Consider the following 12,807-nt stretch of genomic DNA (forward strand, 5'->3'; position numbering starts at 1 on the left):
AGTCAACATGGGATTGCATCATGTCCTGCAACATCTGGACAGACCAGGGACATATGCAAGGATCCTTTTTATGGAATTCAGTTCAGCTTTCAACAAAATCATCCCAGTTATACTCCAGAACAAATTACACCAACTCTTTGTTCCCATGTCTATCTGTCAGTGGATCACTACTCTTCTCCCTCTACACCAATGACTGCATCGCCAAGGACCCCTCTGTCAAGCTCCTGAAGTTTGCAGAAGACACCACTGTCATCAGCCTCATCTGAGATGACAATGAGACTGCATACAGAAGGGAAGCTAAATGGCTGGCTGTCTGGTGCAGTCAAAACAACCTTGAGCTGAACACGCTCAAAACGGTGGAGATGATTGTGGACTTTAGGAGGAACACCCCAACACTGACCCCCCTCACCATTCTAAACAGCACTGTTGCAGCAGTGAAGTCATTCAGGATCCTGGGCACAACCATCTCACAGGACCTTAAGTGGGAGACACACATTGACTCCATTGTGAAAAAGGCTCAGCAGAGGTTGTACTTCCTTCGCCAGCTGAGGAAGTAGAACCTGCCACAGGCGCTGCTGATACAGTTCTACTCTGCAGTCACTGAGTCTGTCCTCTGCACTTCAATTACTGTCTGGTTTGGTTCAGCTACGAAATCAGACATCAGAAGACTACAAAGGACAGTTCGGACTGCTGAGAGTATTATTGGTTGCCCGCCCCAATCCCCCCCAAGACAAATTCCTTGTATGTGTAAGCACACTTGGCAATAAAGCTAATTCTGATTCTGAAAAGGAACAAAAGCTACCCCCTTTAACCTTTAGAATGTAAATATAGTCTTTGCTCTGCCTTGGAGACACAATCATCAACTAGCCCCATCCACCCATGTCGATTCTCTCTAAATGGAAACAGATATACCCAGATAATTTGCATAATATTTGCCAGGGTGTTCTGAGTGATTCTTAGTGTGTTGCTATTTTTTGCTAGGGTGCTCTGTACGGATGCTAAGTCAAAAGCTCACCCTCAAGTGTCTATGATATTCTGGACTATATAGCTTGGGTCCCTCTATCAATGCAAGTCCATTTCTTAACCCGTTTAGTAGTCTGTGCAGCAAAATTATGTCCAATCGCTTAGAAAAGTAAAAGCACACTTCTCAACAAGCCACACTATTTTAAGTAATATTTACATCCATGGCACAAACATACAGGGAGTGTTACGGGCCTAAGTTTAATATGTAGTTTTAGGGGTTTGTTCAAATCACTAACCGTAACCCTACCTAACCTAACCCAAACCTAACATAACCCTACCTAACCCTAACCCTAGCCTAACACTCATTATAAGCAAGCACCACTAATAATTTATAACTGGTCACTTTTGTTCCAGCCATTGCTCTGGTTTTGTGTGCCGTGTTTTTCCATTCCCTGGTATTGGCTTCTCAATACCCTGGTGAGGTGAACCATAGCAAGCAATGATTGGACTGCTTGATCCAACAAGGACAAAGTCAAAACCCATGTAGTGAAAGTCTATAAACTGAAGTTCAATCATGACAACTCTCGAAATAAATTTAAGATGTTACAATGTATATGAAAATGTTTTTGGTTTGGTCTTGCCAGACTAGAACTGCTTAAGCTGCTGCTGCAGAGCAAGTATGATGAATTGCTACTTCTAGAAAATAATCAGACATGCTGTCTTAATCAAGTTAAATATGCTGCTGCACAATTAGACACAAAGAATCCTCTATAAATTATATATTAGCATTTTTCTCTTGCACAACATAAAGTACAAGATTCCAGTCTATTCCTGTCTGTCCTGTCCTGACTACATCTACATTTTAAGTGGCTTGTTGTACGTATAGCGGCAGTTTTCTGAAGAAATAAGACCAAATTGAACCCAAAATCGATTACTTTCTTTATAATTCCTTCTTTAAGCAAGTATAGTTGCAAAATGATATATTTTTAAGTATTGTAGGCAACATTTGTTACGTTATAGTATCATACATGCAATGGACTACTGTTCGTCAATCGCTGAAACTTATTAAATTTGATTAACAGTATAATTTGTAACAGTAAAACAGTCACATGAAGTACTCTTTGCAGCCAGAACTTAATAAGAATGTTGAATCTATTTGACTGCAAACAAAACAAGCAAGATGCAGTGCAAAAAATTAAATAGAACGCAGGCGTCTCGAGAAGCTTTTTAACTTGACACAGTTTCTAATAAATGTGAATAAAATAATGATGCGTCAAAAAACATGTCAGAAATTGGTGACATTGTGAGAGAGTTTAATTAATACATTAATAGATTGTTTTATTCATGATAGGATACATTGAGCACAGCTGTAGTTTATATAAAAACCCTCTCTCCTGCAGTATGTTCATTAATAGAGGCAAAACTAATGATTTCTTGTTAAATAAGAATGATTAAATTTGTTTTACTGGCAATTTAGCTCATCTGTGATCAGATTTAAGCCCCGTTCTGTCAGCGATTTTGTCGCTAGTCTCTGTATATCTTGTTGCTATTGGCTGTTCCTACTGCTGTCGCTGTAACGTTATTGGTTAGCTGCACAACTGGCCTATAGTTTAACTCGTTCGTTTGCACATGTCTTTGAGTGAGAGCGTGTGCACAGAAAAACGTTAGGAAGGCTTATATATGTTTTTCATTAACAACAAACCCGAACCTGAAATCATACACCTGGTGTTTGTCGGGTATTGTCAAGCCCGGGTCTGGTTGCTCTATCGAATTCACTGTGTGATCAGTCTGGAAAAGAAAAGTTGTTTTTATAAACAGTGCAAGTTATTACATTTTAGTCTTTTTTTTTTTTCATAACCACCCTTGATGAAACTTTCAGAATTCAATGAGAAGAAATATATATTTAGGTATTCGTATTTAGGGCAAATTGAACTATAACTCTAAATGGTCAGTCTAAACATTTATATTTAAGTACATCTTAAATATAAATGTTAAATCTATTCAGTGAACAATTTTATATTAATAAATCTCCAGATGATCATAAGAGGGTTAACTGTTCTTAAAATTTATTGTAATATTTTTACTGACATTAATTGTAATTTTTATGACATTTTAAAGCTTTTTCAAATGCTTATTTAGGTAAATTTGTCAAAAGTTTTCTTGCATGATGTTTTAAAGGTTGAAAGGACACACTACACCTTTCTAAATGAAATACATTTTTTATGCATATTCATTGATCTCTGGGGGGCAGTGGAGAGGATGAGAACATGATGAAAGAGTGAGAGAGAGGCAGAGAGAGCAAGTTTTATGGTCTAAGGCAGATGATGGAATTTTTCTCTGCTTTGATACTCCAGGCTGGACTCCTTAATCACCCTGCACACACACACACACACACACACACACACACACACACACACACACACACACACACTGTATGGCCGCTTACACACACCTCGCCCTGCCAGGCTGCAAGACAGATGAGCCGCCCAGTGCAGGATAAAATGTCAGACCTGTGTCTTAACAGCTTCCCTATTCTCTCCAAGAATGATGGACTGACGTCCAACCCCTCCTACTGGAAAACAGAAAAAGCAAGAAGAAGAAAGGACACTTTCAATGAAAAGTGTACACTTTGGTGTCCCATTACTCTTTTAAAGCATTAGAGGCACTAATAATATATATTTTTTTTCTATAAAAAAAGAAATTGCAGATATGCAATTTCTTTTTTATCTAAGATGAAATTAATATTGCATGAAATGTGCTTATATAAAGGAATACAACAATTTCATAATCGGTTGAATTGACTTCTAATTAATTACAGAAAAGAAAACCTGTTTTAGATTAACTTATTTTGAACTAACACAAACATAAAAAATTTAGCCATTTCACATCTTATGCACAACCATTATCAAATTAATATTTACATTTAATTTATGAGAAATATTGTTTGTACACAAATTGTTGACTGCATTCATCATGCTTAACGATTCAAATGTTACTGAAGTTATCTTAAGAAGTCTAATAATCTAATTAATAATAATATTTAATTTATATATGAAATTACAAAATTGTTGTTCAATATTTAGTTTGATCTCCTGAGTTGACCAATCATCATTTGCTAAAAGTTTAGCACCTTCTTTCACTGACCATTTGCTGAAACACAAATTAGAATTTTTTTTTGGATTGTCTAAGTTTTAGGCCCTTTTTTATCCTGTTCGTGAAAAAAGCCAAACATTCTCTCTTTTTTTATATACAAAAATCTGGTCATGGGAATCTTCTGCAATTCATTGAAGTGGAAACGCTTAAGGGAAACATCCCATAATGCACACCTACAGCAGTTCCTTGCATCACAGCAGACTAAATACTACCAAATGTGCACTCTGTTCTCCCTAAAGGGAGTCTCAGTCTCCTTTTGTCTGTCTTTGATTAATAACGTACTGCTTTAAGCACATAATTTCCCGTGTGCAGATTATGGGTTGTGGCTCTGTTAAACAGTCACTGGACTCGTTCATTTATGTTTATGATTCCATTATACAAGCATTATGGAATACCAGAATAAAAGTAGTGATAATGAACATTTGTATTATTTTAAATCAAGAAGTTCTGCGTGACACAGTTCAACTCCTCCCTTCCGAATGGCTTTGCTGTTCTGCACTGTCAACTGGCACTCTATGGAGTCATCAAATCTGCACTACACCACAAGTTGGTGAAGTCTAGGGAGCCTAAGAATGAAGAAGGAAGTAAAGCTAGGTGGGGTGGGGTGGGGTGGGGTGGGGTGGGGTGGGGGTTGTACGTGCTTGTTTTGATTATTGGGGGATCTATGCCCGTGGAGACAACTATAGTTAAGTAATCGTTGGCACTTTCAAAACATTATTGTTTGTTTAAGCATCCTATCCAGCGTTACATAATAACACTGTCTCAACCAATGGCGTGAGTTTGGGGCAGGACTATCTCTGTTGGACCGACCAATGGAGGAAGGAGGTAATGTTTGGTGAACTTGTATGAAATGGCCATTATAGGGCTTTCATATTGTGCTTAAACCTGGTTTATCATCTTTTTAAACCACACTTTTAACCCAAGATGAAACAACTTTCCACACTGGGATTTAGCACTGCTTTTAACCCAGGGTTATGAAACCCAGCTCTGGAGCATGGTTAGCACTGCATTTGTGGGGTATACTATGCCGTTTTAGAACACTGCAGAAAAATGTTTAACAACACACAGTCGATTGTCATATTTATTGCACCACTTTTAAAAGAAACGTGTCAGTTACAACTCAGAAAAGGAGACTCTGTTCTGTTCTGTTTTGATCTCAAGGCGTATGCTTACATGTTTGAAATTAGTTTTTTAGACAAAAATATAATTGTGCCACCATATTAATATATTTCATTACAAAACTAAAATTTTTTTTTAAATTGATGACTTGGACCAAATAATTAAGAAAAGCATACAGTAAGTGCTCAACATAGATGGGAACTCCTTCAATACTGTTTAAAAATCATCTCAGGGTGATTCCTCAAGAAGTTGCTTAAGAAAATGTCAAGAGTAGTGTGGAGCGGAGGGAGCCGCTGCCGGGAGTGTAGGAGTGCCCTGCCGTCCCCAGAAACGCGGAGGGGTTGAGGGAGACCGCCGTCCGCGAGGGGAGGAGGAGGGAAGAAACTCTCCGACCACCCGGAGCGGTAGAGCCGCTGCCAGGGGCGGAGGAGTGTCCCCATTTGCTGCCAGAAAAGCGGAGGCGCGTTCTGCCCGCTGGGGGTCGATGGTTTCACTCCGGTTCGCCCGGGGTTGGAGCATCTGTCGTCCACCTGAGTGTGGAGGAGTGTTCGAGGACCACGCGACGGTACATCAGAGAACCGGTGAGTGAGATTTTTCTCTCTCTCCTCTCTCTCTCTCTGTCGCACCGTGTTGGCTTTTTCCCTTGCCTATTTTGTTGTCTTTCCCTCCTGTCTCCTCCCAGGGCGAGGAAGGCGGGGATGACCACGCGGGATGCAAGATACACCCCGCCCCAGGGATGGGGGGGTGTACGTCATGCCGGTGGCACCCCGGCCTGAGATAACGCCGGGAGGAGTGTGGAGCGGAGGGGGGCGGGGCTGGTCGGAATGTCGCGTGCCCGGTCCCCAATCAGCCTGATGAGGCGCGCGAGGGATAAAGGCGGCCGGTGACGATGGTTCGAGAGAGAGAGACAATTACAGGCATGTCCGTCGTGTGTGTTTGTGTATAACTTTTGGTTTAAGTTCTCATTAAATATCATTTATATTGAGAAGCCGGTTCTCGCCTCCTCCTTGCCCATCCTTTAACTGTTTTACAAGTACATGTCTGCAAAATCTAGAATTTTGGGCAAAATATCCCTATAATCTCCAAGCAGTTTGAATGCCTTAAATGCATTTAATTTCAACTTTCTTAACATCTATTAAAATGTCAGGTTCATGTAGGTGGCTTGAAATCAGGTAGGCGGCTCAATGTTTTCAGGTCAGTAAGCCTGACGTCCCTTCGACAAAGCAATTTGATTTAGCATGAGCCATGCACAGGTATGAATTCAGAGCAATATTTCCACTGAAATGCACAAAATGAAAACAAATTTCCATGAAAATAGATTACTAAAAGTTGGTTGACACTGTTTAAATCCGAGAAGTTTTTGTTTCAGTGAGATACAGCTGCATAGTATCATGTCAAACCTTTTTAAGCTTTAAGAACTTCTTACATTTTAACACACACTTTTTTATCAGGAAAGAGTACAGTGTTTCAAAGATATGAATTAGTGCAGATTCCTTCTTCCATCGATAATCTTTACCATAAAATTAGGTCAGGCCTGAACACAATTACTCGCTTCAGAGCCTCATAGTTTCATTGTCTACTTATGACAAACTCTGAAGTGTTTGAAATGCAATCTGAAACTTTTGGCCTGATATACTATGGGTGGATAGCAAGTCATTCTGTGGGAGATCAAGTTTTAGGTGGTGGCCTAGAGTGTTGATACGTAAATATACTGCAGACTTAACCCTGTTTTTTTTTCAGTCACCTCACGGGAACGCTTTCTGCACTTACTCAAGCGTAACCTGTAAGAACTTTCTGCTGCCTGTTTCCCATTTTCAACGCCACCCTTCTCTATTGGCCAGCAGAGCTAAGTTTCTGACTGCAGCCCCCTTGTTAAAAGCATCAAAAGACTACATTGGGCCCACCTCACATTCCACGTACCCTTGTAAAACATGTGAAGGACCGGAGTCTACAGCAGGACCCCTTCTACATCCTGAACCTTTATTAGCAATGAGAGTGCACGTGAACATGCACACACTCGAACACACCTACTACCTGTTATTTAGTCATGAAACTTAGAAGATTAGTGAAACTTTTTGGAATATATAACATTTATTTGTATACTCTAGTACATTTTAAACACATGCATGAAACTTTTATAATAAGCACTAGCAGTCAAACATTTGAACACATCCACTTATTCTTAATGTATACCTTCTTACATTTTTTTTTAACAATTGTAAATTCATCAAAACTATTAAATATGTTTGGAAATGTAGAGATAATGACCAAAATTGGAAAATTTGAACGATCAAATCTGCTAGGGTAAAAGTAATTGAATTACTAAGTACTCTAGGTATTTTGTAGTTACTTTATACTTTGATTATTTACTAAGGATTAACAAAACATGGCTATCTTCATTTTGAGTTTTCTGAAAAACCTACTTTTTCGAACTCGTCCTAGACCATTGGTCAAAATAAGACAACATTTTACATGTATCAAGAACTTTGATTCTTCAAATCTTTCAGAAGATACATGGCAATTAATTCACTCATCAACATCTAAATAATTGGGAAAATCAAAAGTCTCTTGATAAATCTTTGTCATGAGTGTCTCTAGAAGATACATGCAAAAAATGTTGCCAATTGGAACAATGGTCTAAGAGTTTGAAAGAGTAGGTAGGAAAAAAATAGAGACAGAAATGAAATCAGAGCTTGATGTTTTGTTTCACTTGACTGAAAATCAGAAGAATTTTGATTTGAGTCTATAGACCATTTCAAGAATGTTAACAAAAACAAAGGCTGCATGATATTAGCCAATCAGAACAGTGGCTGTTTACATTGAAATTTAAAGGAGACGCTGAGGCCAAAACCGAGCATTTCAGTCAGAGGGCTGCAAACAAAGTCTCTTTTTCAAGGTACTGTTAGTCAGTCCACTTGGCGGCCTTTTTTGGAACACTCTTCGGCAGTTTGGGCAGCTAATTTTCTATGTAAACAAGCAGCATGAATGTGCAGCTCCTATCAACTTGAATGGGGAAAAAACTAATTCTCCAAAACGTTTGGTCAAGTTTACAATAAAAGAACATATTTCAAATCAGCAGTAAGATCTGAAAATGCTGTGTGGCATCACTCGAGTGGTCTGGCTTCCCTGGGCCTCAGCACTTGAGGGTAATAGCGGCCCGGCATCCTGGCCGTCGGCCGCAACATGTGCTCCAACTCTTGCTGGGGTTCCGGGGTGTGGGTTCGGCGATGAATCTAACTTGCATAGAACCCTCCCCACACCGTTCCTGGACCTGTAAAGATTCCAGCTGATAGAGACCGGTCTCCAGAGGAGAGGCACGCTCAGTGTTTAAAGGCAGTGGTGATGAGGCTCTTCATTGGGATCACACGAGCCACGGCGACGATTTCTTTATCTCAGATTATGCTAAAAACACAATTATACCATCTTGTATTGCTAATGCACATGCGTGTTCTCCAATTGATGAGGACGGATAAATGGGTGGAGGTCCGTAAAGGAATTTTTGGTGGAGGCTGATATGTAAATCAGCATCTATTGACCAAACCAATAAAAGATAGCTGGTTTTATTTGTAACTTTATTTTTATAATTATGCTCCTACACACAGGTGAGCTCTATCTGATATTTTGATAACTTGATATCTTCTGATTCAAATGCATTTAACCTTTCCAATCAGCAACCCAACACTTGCCAATATTGCAGAATAGATCAAATAAATAAAGCAATGCCATCTACAGACTGACCAATTAGTAAATGAATAAAGTTCCCCATTCTAGCCAACATCAAATTTCCAAATGAAGAGCAACTTCATCCTCCGCTCAGAATGCATTGAACAGTCCTCAAGTCTTTCACTTTTGAGATCCTTCAATTATTGGTATTTCATTGATATTTGGCTAAATGTCACTTTTATTTCACCCGTTGCCTGAACCACACGTTGCATTGTTGGCACACTAAAATGTTCCTGAAAGCTGATTGGCTACCTCTGATAATTATTGGTTATTAATGTGGGAGGCAAATTTCATTTAGCCTTTTTTGGCCACATTTCAGCCTCCAATGGCTTTTTACGCAGTGATGGAAACTTGCCTAGATTACCGCAATTGAAAGAAGAAGAAAAACTAAGAAAGAAAAAATACATACTTGCACATTATGTGTATCTGTTTTCTGCACATCATTAGTAAAATTGACCAAAGCAACTCGTTTTATCACTTTAGTCATTTTGAATAATCAGTCATCCTGTCTCCTTCGACGGACCACCAATGCATATTTTTTACATTTCTACTGTTGTCACAGGACTGCCGGTCGGTACTTCGTGTGAATGTTGCCAATGCATGTGAATAATTTCAAGGTCAAATCGTGAAGCTGCATTTTCTAATATACCAAGTAGAATTGCAAATGTACAGTAGTGGATGTAGACTAGGCACTTGGCACATTTTATTTTGGGATTTGATTAACTTGTCCTGAACTGTAAGGCTCTATTGTCATCTATTTCACCATGTTTGGCTTTCAGCAGGTACATACTTCTTTTTCTGTTTCTGTCCATGAGCAGACTGCTTATCTTATATCTGTGATACAAACAATTAACAGCTGAAGTAAGATCGGGCGAAGTGGAGCCACTCAAAAAAAATAAAAAATTATAATTTACTAGATCACAATCAATTTTCAAATTCACATTATTGCTTTGAATTTACATGGGGTTACAAATAAAGAATAAAAGAATAAAGTTTTTGTTGATATTTTCTTGTGAATCTGAGAGTGTTGTATTATATGATCATTATTCAAAGGCTTAATAATTAAATAGAAATGGTTATGATAACATTCAATTAGAGAAGAGAATGTTTTTTTCATGATATTTATTTTCTGTTACAATGTTTATTTACATCTATTATGTGACACAATTACTGTACATCTGAGAAATGATTAAAGGTTTTATATTTCATATGCGTGGCTCCAATATTCATGCTAATTAATTCTAGATAACATTCTACTGATATTGCATATATCCAGTTAGTACACGCACCTTACCATGATGTCTATGAAAGAGCATGTTATCTGGAAATATTGCATCATGTTTTATTTAAAGGAATGTTTCAGGTTCAATACAATTTCATGGTGTTCATAACCACAATAAATTATTTTGACTCATCAATTTCTTTTCTTTGAAAAAAGCAAAAATGGAGGCTACAGAGAGGCACTTAGAATGGAAGTGAATGGAGCCTATTGATGAATGGTTTAAAAGGCAGAAATTTAAAGCTTTTAATTTTATAAAAGCTTAATTTTACATAAATTCTTCTGTTAAAACTTTTCTGTTATTTGAGCTGTAATGTTGTTTAATTTGTCATTTTACAGTCTTTTTTTTTTTTTTTTTTTTAGCTTTTAGGGCTTGTTGACATTAAATTGCCATGGCAACAAAGTTGTAAAATTGGCAAAAGATGTACAAATATTAGTAATAATTTTATCATACCAAAATCATGTTAACATGCATATTGTTTATATGTTGTGGCTATAATTTAGAAAAAGATAGCTGTAATGTTCAAACATTGGCCACCATTCATTCCATAGTAAGTGCTTCACTGGAACCTTGATTTTATTTTTATTTTTAAAGAAAGGGGGTTGTGCAAATCAAAATGCATTTTTGTTGTAATTAGTATTATGCCACAAACGCTGTCGATTAAGCTTAACTTTTATGGAACCCGGAATATCCCTTAGTAGATCCCTAAGTCATTTTTACTGTAAATCTCCACCTTTAACGAGCCCAATGCAGCAGGTGGCAATATGCCTGAAGAATGTAAATTAGCAAAAAACAAAACAAAGAAGAATGTGAAAGTGAAGATTTATAGTAAAAAGGATTAAATATTTCTAGTCATGATTCACTTACATTATATGGACCAACAGAGCTACAGAGCGATGTTCTTCAAAAAAATATTTGTGTTCTGGTCAAGAAAGAAAGTCATACTCATCTGGGATGGCATGAGGGTGAGAAAATAATGAGAGAATTTTCCTTTTTGGGTGAACTACCCTTTACTATTGGCACTATTTTTAATACTGTAGGCTGTATTGCATACAACATTAGCCTAAAACAATGCCTAGCTACTTGCTAATTGGATTACATTATCCAAGAGTCTGCACGGCCTACAGTATGCGACTTCAGCCGAAAATGTTTCAGAGGTGGATCTGTAATTACCTATAAAAAATTTATTTAATCAAATTTTTTCAAAAGATTATGAAGACAAAAATGTTTGGGTGATGACTTGACCTAAGTGAGTAATGTGAATTCACAGCGGCTTTTGTGTTTGATTTTAATTATTATTTTATTTATTTATTATGTGTACTGATCGTGCAAAATAAGACCAGCAAAATTTATAAAACAGTAAATAGGGTACATTTTAATTTCATGTTTTCATGTCTCTAATAGGCTTTACTTCTTAGTATATAACGACAGAAGCACTTTAAGAGAGCAGCTTCATAAGGACCTGAAATTAAATAGAACAGATCAATACCACTGGGAGGCAAATAGACATAAATGGATCCTAAACATATTACGGTTTAGATGTGGGCCATCCATTTTGTTCAGCCCTGGGAGACCTTAAGTGTCTATTGGAGGTGAAGGTCTAGAGTTATTCGAGAGACTTACAGCTGCGTAAGTTTGTACCATGTCAAATATCAACCCAAGTGCTGAGATGGTTGGGTCTAACAAAAAGTCAAATTGCTTAATTATCTCAGAGATCCTCATCAAATATGGATAAGGAGTCATAGACTAATGTGTTCATTACTGAGACAATGTTAACCATGGCTCTGGAGTTCCTAGACACTGGTAATACAATATACACTCACCAGGCACCATCTTCCAAACCCCCATCCATCTCATCCCAACTCAGACAGGAAATCAATCTCCAACAGTTCCTAATAAAGCAGTGAGTTCGCTCCACCTCTCCATTTTCATTGTCACCAAGAGAACATGCTCTCTTTCCCTCTCCATCCGAGTCTGAAGAGAATCTTTATATATTGTAATTAAACTAGTGCTTGTGGAATTTGTTTCCACAATTTCGCGCTTTAGGAGCTTTTCCGCCATTGGGCTGATCGGTTTTCATATGGTTCTCAATCTGGGCTTATTGAAACAGTCTTGTGGTGATGCTAAATTGTGATTAATATGGACTGACTGAGCAAGTGACCAATTGTGACTAGCCAAACCACTGACGCTGTTCCACAGCAGCGGTTCTCCTCCCTGAGAATGGTTTGCTAAACGTGCTGAGAAAATCTCAGAAAAGGTTTGTAATCCTACTGTCCCAGACTGTGCTCAAGTGGAAGTGCTACTGGAACTGTTACTCAATGTTCTCAGAAATGTTTGGACATTTTCACAGGGCCAATCAACTTCAAACAACCTGAGGTTACAGTCAACATGAAAATGACCCTAGGTACTTTCTATTCTAGTTTATGAGTGTTAAACACTACACCTCACCACCTACACATACATAAACAGATTTTAGCAAAGAATGGGTTTGATCCATCAATTTCTGGAAGTTTCATTGTCCAACAACCCTTGAGCATTTTGCCATGGGACATTTCATCCGCCCGGTCCA

Source organism: Xyrauchen texanus, chromosome 48 (assembly GCF_025860055.1).
Source record: "Xyrauchen texanus isolate HMW12.3.18 chromosome 48, RBS_HiC_50CHRs, whole genome shotgun sequence".
Taxonomy (NCBI): Eukaryota; Metazoa; Chordata; class Actinopteri; order Cypriniformes; family Catostomidae; genus Xyrauchen; species Xyrauchen texanus.